The following is a 7,199-nucleotide window of genomic DNA, read 5'->3' as shown; positions in this document are numbered from 1 at the left end:
CTTCTGGAGAGCAGTCAGTGCTCTTAACCACTGAGCCATCTCTCCAGCCCTCTGTCTGATATTTTGCTGTGGGTCTCTGCATCTGTTTCCATCCACTGTAGGATGAATCTTCTCAGGAGATAGTTATAGCAGATTCCCATCTGCAAGCATAGTAGAGTATCATTAATAGTGTCCGGGGTTGGCTCTCTTTGGGGCGGTTACTGGACATCTATTCCCTCAGTCTCTGCTCCATCTTCATCCCTGGGCTCCTGTCTGCAAGCATAGCAGAGTATCATTAATAATGTCAAGCGTTGGCTCTCTCATATGGGGTGGGTCTCAAGTTGGGGCAGTCACTGGATGTCTGTTCTCTCAGCCTCTGCTCCATCTTCATCCCTGGGCATCTTGTTGGCAGGAAAAAAATTGGGTTGAAGATTTTGTGAGTGGGTTGATGTCCCTCTCTCTCCACTGGAAGTCCTGCCTGGCTACAGGAGGTGGCCATTTCAGTAGAGTAGAAGTTTTTGACCAGAGACGAACTATTAAATCTTCTGGGTCACTTCTCAGAACACAGCACCCTCTCAGGTCCTAAAGGCTCTCTCTGATCACCAGGCTGCTTTTGGGCCATTGAGCTCTGTAGATGCTTCTTGACGCTGTCTGTGGCCTTGAATCTTTTGCTGTAGAGATGCTAGACTACATATCCTGAGCTGGCTCCTGCTGTCACTCATGGAGCTGTGAAGCAGCAGGGCTCTGCCAGGAAGCCAGGTTTCTATGCCAGATGGGCCCACAGTCAAGTCCTAGCCCCAGTAAATAATACATGGCTAAGGAACTATAGGAACTTAGGCAAGTCTCTGCACTTCCCTGAACCTTGATGTAACAATTAAATAACTTCCTACAGCAGAGTGGACACTCAAGCTGGTCATGACGATGTATCTAATAGAGGACATTCTCTCACCATTTACTCCTGGTGATTGTAATAAGAAGAAAGAATAGCTTGGTTATTGACCTCATTAAAACTTCATACTAACTCCCCAAAACCTAAGCAGAGAGTACTGTATTTCTTCACATCATAGATGAGGGAATTCCACTGGAGGCAAGTGTCACAGCCAAACACCTGAATGTTCAAGCAGGAGCAATCACCTTCCTGCTCTGACTCCGCCCACCAGCTCATCAATGCACATCTACCATCTCCCAGGGAAACAGGAAGATTCCCGCCCCAGTTGGCAGGGGTAGTCTCAGGTACTCTGCAGAGAACAGCGTGCTCTCATCCAGGATGAAATTTAAAACAAAAAGAACCCTGTGAACTCAAGTAGAAACCAGACAGAGGTGTCTGGAGAATGAGCAAAAGAATGTACTGGAAGGCAGCAGTGTGGGAGGATCACAGAGGCCCTGTGACATTTATACACTGAAGACTGTTAACTAGAGAACCAATGGATTTAACACTCCATGTTTCTGACTGAGGATGAGACCAACAACCGGGGCTAAGCAGATACGCATCACTGCCCAAACTGCCTTGTAAGAATTAATTCATCAAAATTTAAATCTGTCTTCAGGGTTGTTCCCATTGCTTTCCTCACTCTGTAGATGAAGGAACAAAGATGAGAATATCTTAAGGGGTGAGTGAGCCTGTAAATACCAGGACTGGAATCTGCTGACATCTGGCTCAAGGACAGTGTTCCGAATCGCTGCATGAGTGATACCTTCCAAAGAGCTGAAAAGCAGACAGCGCCATTAGCAGGTGGCAGAACTGAGGAAAAAGCAAGAGAGCTTTGTCTTAAAGCAAACATATACAGAGCCTGTGTGATCACAAGCTCAAAGCTAACCTGGTCTGCTCTGCAAGAGCTGACTCAGATAGATGGATGGATGGATGGATGGATGGATAGATAGATAAATAGATAGATAGATAGATAGATAGATAGATAGATAATAACCCCAAGGTTATTCTTTTTTATTTGTAGAAATTTAATCTGTTGCTCAAAAAAAAAAAAAAATCATCTCTCCTGAGGCTGGAGAGATGGCTCAGGGGTTAAAAGTACTGGCTGCTCTTCCAGAGGACCTAGATTCAATCCCAGCACCCATATGGCCAGGATCTTCTGGCTTCCTTGGACACTACACATAAGTGAGGCACAGACATACATGTAACACACACACAAATAAAATACTATTTTTAAAAATCTGTCCTTAAATATTTTTGTAGGATGACTATTAAGAATAGTTTGTTTTGCAGGGCAGTGGTGGTGCACGCCTTTAATCCCAGCACTTGGGAGGCAGAGGCAGGCAGATTTCTGAGTTCGAGGCTGGCCTGGTCTACAAAGTGAGTTCTAGGACAGCCAGCGCTACACAGAGAAACCCTGTCTCGAAAAAACAAAATAAATAAATAAATAAATAAATAAATAAAATAAGAATAGTTTGTTTTGCCGGGCAGTGGTGGTGCATGCCTTTAATCCCAGCACTTGGGAGGCAGAGGCAGGTGGATTTTTGAGTTCAGGACTAGCCTGGTCTATAGAGTGAGTTCCAGGACAGCCAGAGCTATACAGAGAAACCCTGTCTTGAAAAAAAAAAAGAGAGAGAGAAAATCAATAGTTTGTTTTAATCTGTTTGGCAGGTAAGGGAATATACACAGATATTACAAGAGTTTTCCAACTACTCAGGCCTGTAATTTGTCCGGAGGGAGCAACCCTCTGTACCTCACAGTAACTGAGGAGCAAATGACAGGAACACAAAGACGGGCTGTGTTTGTACTTAGCTGTCTCTGTCTTCTCAGACATCTGTCAAAAAGAGAAGCAAGAATCAGTGTAGGGGGAAGGTAAAGAGAAGGCTCGTGGTAAATCGACAGTACAGTCATCTTTGAAAATGGTATCCAGATATCTAGAAGCATAAAAATTTTTTCAAACTTGGAACTGGACCAGCGGGGAAGGGAGTGCTGATATATGAAAGCCCACCCAGGGCACTACTTGAACCTGTCCCAGCACCTCATGCAGGCGTGCTGAAGGCCCTGTGCTGAGGGGTTCCATCTAGACACTTTGGAGATGTAACTAGGTGATCTCCTGCCTGTCCCCTGAGCTCATTTTGAAGTGTTCCATGGATCAGCAAATTATCTTCTGCTGATTTTAATGTCTGACCTTCTTTTCTTCCCTTGGCATGATCTCTTAATAATAAATTCCATCACAGACTTCCCTGGTCTCTCTCCTGGCCACCCTGGTTGTTTATCATTAGACTCTGATAAAGTCACTCATGTGAGCAGCTTGCACCATGCAATTCTCCTTTTTAGGTAGCCATGGTAGAGTCTGGTTGCCTAGCATCCACCGTTCCTACTTCCTTCTGGACACACAGGCAGCGTCCCTGAGGTCTGTAGTGTGATTGGATACACTCTGTGTTCAGGCTGGACCCTAATGCTACCTCATGCAGTGCTGAGTTCTGCTTCACCTGTGTTGTTTGAGCTGCCTGTTAAGTACTCAGCTATGTAGTTTGAGGTGAGTGTGAACTTGAGATAGAATCAATGACAGAGAGCAAACATGGCGGCCCACGTCTACAATCCCAGCACCCACAAGGCCAAGGCAGGAAGACCTCCAGCTCAATGCTACCCTGGGATACTCAGTGAGCTCAAGGTCTGCCTGCCTTGAGTGTCTTCCTGCAAGACTATCATCGAAAACAGAAAAACGAGGAAAAGGAGGGGGCAGGAAGAAAAGGAGGGGGAGAAGGAGGTGTGTAATCGTGTGGCTGCACAGAGATTTCAAAATAAGAATATCGAAGGTATTTTCATGAAGAGCTAGTACTTCATAAATATTGAAGTCACCTGAAAATTAAAAGAGGCACTTCCAGGAGGCAGCACCCAGATGTGATGACTGTCACAGCATGTTTTATGAGATTGAGGAATGGGGAACAGCTGCAGACTTTGATGGTGCTAATTTCGGTGACAGAACAGGGCTCAGGGTGCAGAGTATACAGTCTTCAAGACTCTGGGGGGTAAAGGAAGGTAGAAGTACAGACAGGGAATAGAGACATCTAGCATTTGTGAGGGAAGGAAAGACGCTAGAGAGCCAGAAGAACTTCAGCACAGGGCAAGGAGTTCACGTAGGATGACAAAGCAAAGCAGAAATTAGGTCTATGGGGCTGGACAGATGGCTCAGCATTTAAGAGTGCTTTCTGTTCTTCCAGAGGAGCCAAATTCAGTTCCCAACCACCCACATCCAGCAACTCACAACTACCTCTAATTCCAGGTCCAAGGGATCTGAGACCCTCTTCTGGCCCTCATGGGTACCTGCATGTTTACTGCTCTAGAGGTGGGGGGACCTGAATCAGACTGAAGTCTCACACAATAGTCAACTTTATCCAGAGCATCAGACAATTCATACTCTAAGAGTGTACCAAACTGGCCGGTGCAAAGTTGACCAGTCCTCTGAGTGGGGGTGTGAAGCTGATTATAGTAAAATTAGAAAAAAATATGCAAGAGACAGGTATGGCAGGGCTGCTGTCCATTACCACACCAGCCAAAAGTGTATTTCTCATAGCCTTCTTATATTACAGTACAACGAGAAGCAAAGCCACAAGCTAACAAACACAAGTGGCAAGAAAAGATCAACTTTCAACTTCTGGGGCCATTGTGAGAAGATGATTCCAGGCTAGTAGAGAAGGCTCCCACCCAACACCTTCCTTCTGTCACACAGGAGACAAGGACAGCAGTTCAGGAAGGGCAGGCGAGTTTAGAGTGAGAAGTTCAGAGCCAAGATGCTGAGGAAACTTTAGGAGTATGGAGCACCACTCACACCCCTGCCTCCAGCACACCTTGGCTGCATTGCCATCTCTTCATCCAGTCAGGCTTCCTGCTCAGAATCTGGACAATTGCCTTCATCCTATGAAAACCAATTTTCCAAAAAGAGATTACATTCCCTATTGGTTCCCCATGTGACCCCGCTCCTAACTGTCATCGTTGTCTAGCCTGAGGAGGGGAGACAACCGTGAATTCACTCACAGGTGTTAGTAACAATGGATAATGATGCTGCTACTTCCTGGGAGCAGCATTGCATGGTTGGGATTTCTAGAGCGATATATTTGAAGCCAACACTGGACATTTCCAGCTCTGCCTTGGATGAGAAAGACAGTTTGCAAAAGAAGAAACTTGCAGATGTTGGGCCAACCTTGCGTGCATGACATGAAAAGAACTCGGTCACAGTGTATGATCCTGTTGATGAGTTCTTGAATACACGTACAAGCATTTTTTTGAGAATTTTTATATCCATATTGATCAGAAAAATCAGTCTCGTTTCTGTTGTTCTTAGCCGGCTAGGACTGGCTTTGTCAAGTGAGCTTTCCAGACTTCCTTCCTTCTGCTCTGTGAACAATTTGAGGAGGATGGGGTAGAATCTTTTAAAGATTTAGAATAATCAAAACAAGTGTCTGAAGGTACTTCATTAATTTCAGTGTTGGATATGAAGTGGCTTAGTCTGGGGCTGGAAAGATGGCATGGCAGTTACAAGTATGCAGTGCTCTTGAAGAAGAAGGGCCCAAGAATAATTCCCAGCACCCACATCAGGTGATTCAAGGCCACCTATAAGTAACTCCAGCTCCTGGGACTCCTGCACCCTCTCCTGCTTCCTTGGGTACCAGTGTGCACAAAACCTCACACAGGCACACATACATATGCACAACTAAAGATTAAAAGTAAATTCTAGGGGCTAGAAAGATGGCTGCAATGGTTAAAAGCATTGACTGCTCTTCCAATGGACCCGAGTTCAATTCCTTGCACCCACATGGCAGCTCACAACTGTCTGTAACTCCAGTTCCAGGGGATCTGCCACCCTAAATAAGTGAATATGTTTTGAAAAAATAAAATAAAAATATAAATTTGAAATGGCTTAGTCTTTCTTAACTAAACTTGAGTATTTACAATAGGTAAAGTGCACAGAGCCCTTGTGAGTGGGCTCATCAGCTACAGAACAGTCTCTACGAAGTAGAAGTTGTCTGTGTCTGTGCACCACCTCAAGAAGGCTTGTGTTGGTGCATTTTCCTCTAAACTGCTCTGCTCTAAGGCACTGTGTTCCCCTGCCTGAAACATATGACCTCATATATGGGTGGAGTTTGATTTAAATAATTGTACCAAGTGGCAACTATGTAGGAAGCAGAGATCAATTGCAAAACTTCTTATGGAATAATTGAGTGAGTTTTTGTCTACTGTCTCCTCTCTGCAGTGATTTTGACCAGGATCTGCCAGTGAACACTAGTCTTCTCATTCCAGGGTGTGCAGTGGCCACACGACCACTTTGTTCTTTAGTACCATATTTGGGACATAGCAATTTTTTTAAAACAAGCTTCAGAATTTTTGACCCATTGCATAAGAGCTTTCATGGAATCTTCCATCTTCCCAGCTGTCGGGGACTCAGATTTCCCTCTCATTTGTTCCAGGATAACGTCTACTGTTGTTTAGCCAAAAGAAACTATTTCTTGCTCCAAACCTTTTCTTCCCTCTTGTTCTTTCTGCAGATTAACAGACTGTTTTATCTGGAATCACATGTCATATCTACTTGGGAAATAGTTGCCTTCTCTTCAGGGGCAAAGAGGGTTTCATAGAAGGATAACATGCATTCCATCCTTCTAGTGACTCAAAGAAGGAGCCACTGTTTCCTAGTAAGCAATTTGAGGATTCATGTGTCATCACCAGACTGTATCAAAGAGCCATGGTTAGGGCAGCAGGTCACTGTCTGCCCTAACTGGATAACCTGGGGAAGGGGTATGGTGACTCAGTGCCTGAGACACAAACTCCTCCATCCCACAGGGAGATTCCCATGATGATCATAAGAAGGATTTTTAGAACCTTTTTGTACTTAAAATTATAATCTTCACATTTCCCATGATGAAATAATCCTCAGCTACTATATATGTACATATACATACACATATACTACTATACATACACATGCACATATACTAGACATATACATATATATAGATATACCTATCTTTATTGACTAACAAAAAGTTCCCTATTGTCCACTACTTTCATTGATTTTTATTTCTGGCTACTGTGTGTTATCCATGTCTGTTTTCTGTTGTAATAATGGAATATCACAAACTGAAAATTTTATAAGGAATAGAAGCACACTTAACTCGGGAGTTCTGGAGGTTGGAAAGCCCAGGAACATGATGCTGGTGAAGGACTGTTTGCTGCACCACAGCCTGACACAGGGCCAACACGGTGAAACAAAGCCATCAGCATCAACATGGTTGTC

This window comes from Mus musculus, chromosome 17, assembly GCF_000001635.26.
Source record: "Mus musculus strain C57BL/6J chromosome 17, GRCm38.p6 C57BL/6J".
Lineage (NCBI taxonomy): Eukaryota > Metazoa > Chordata > Mammalia > Rodentia > Muridae > Mus > Mus musculus.
This window is presented reverse-complemented; position numbering follows the sequence as displayed.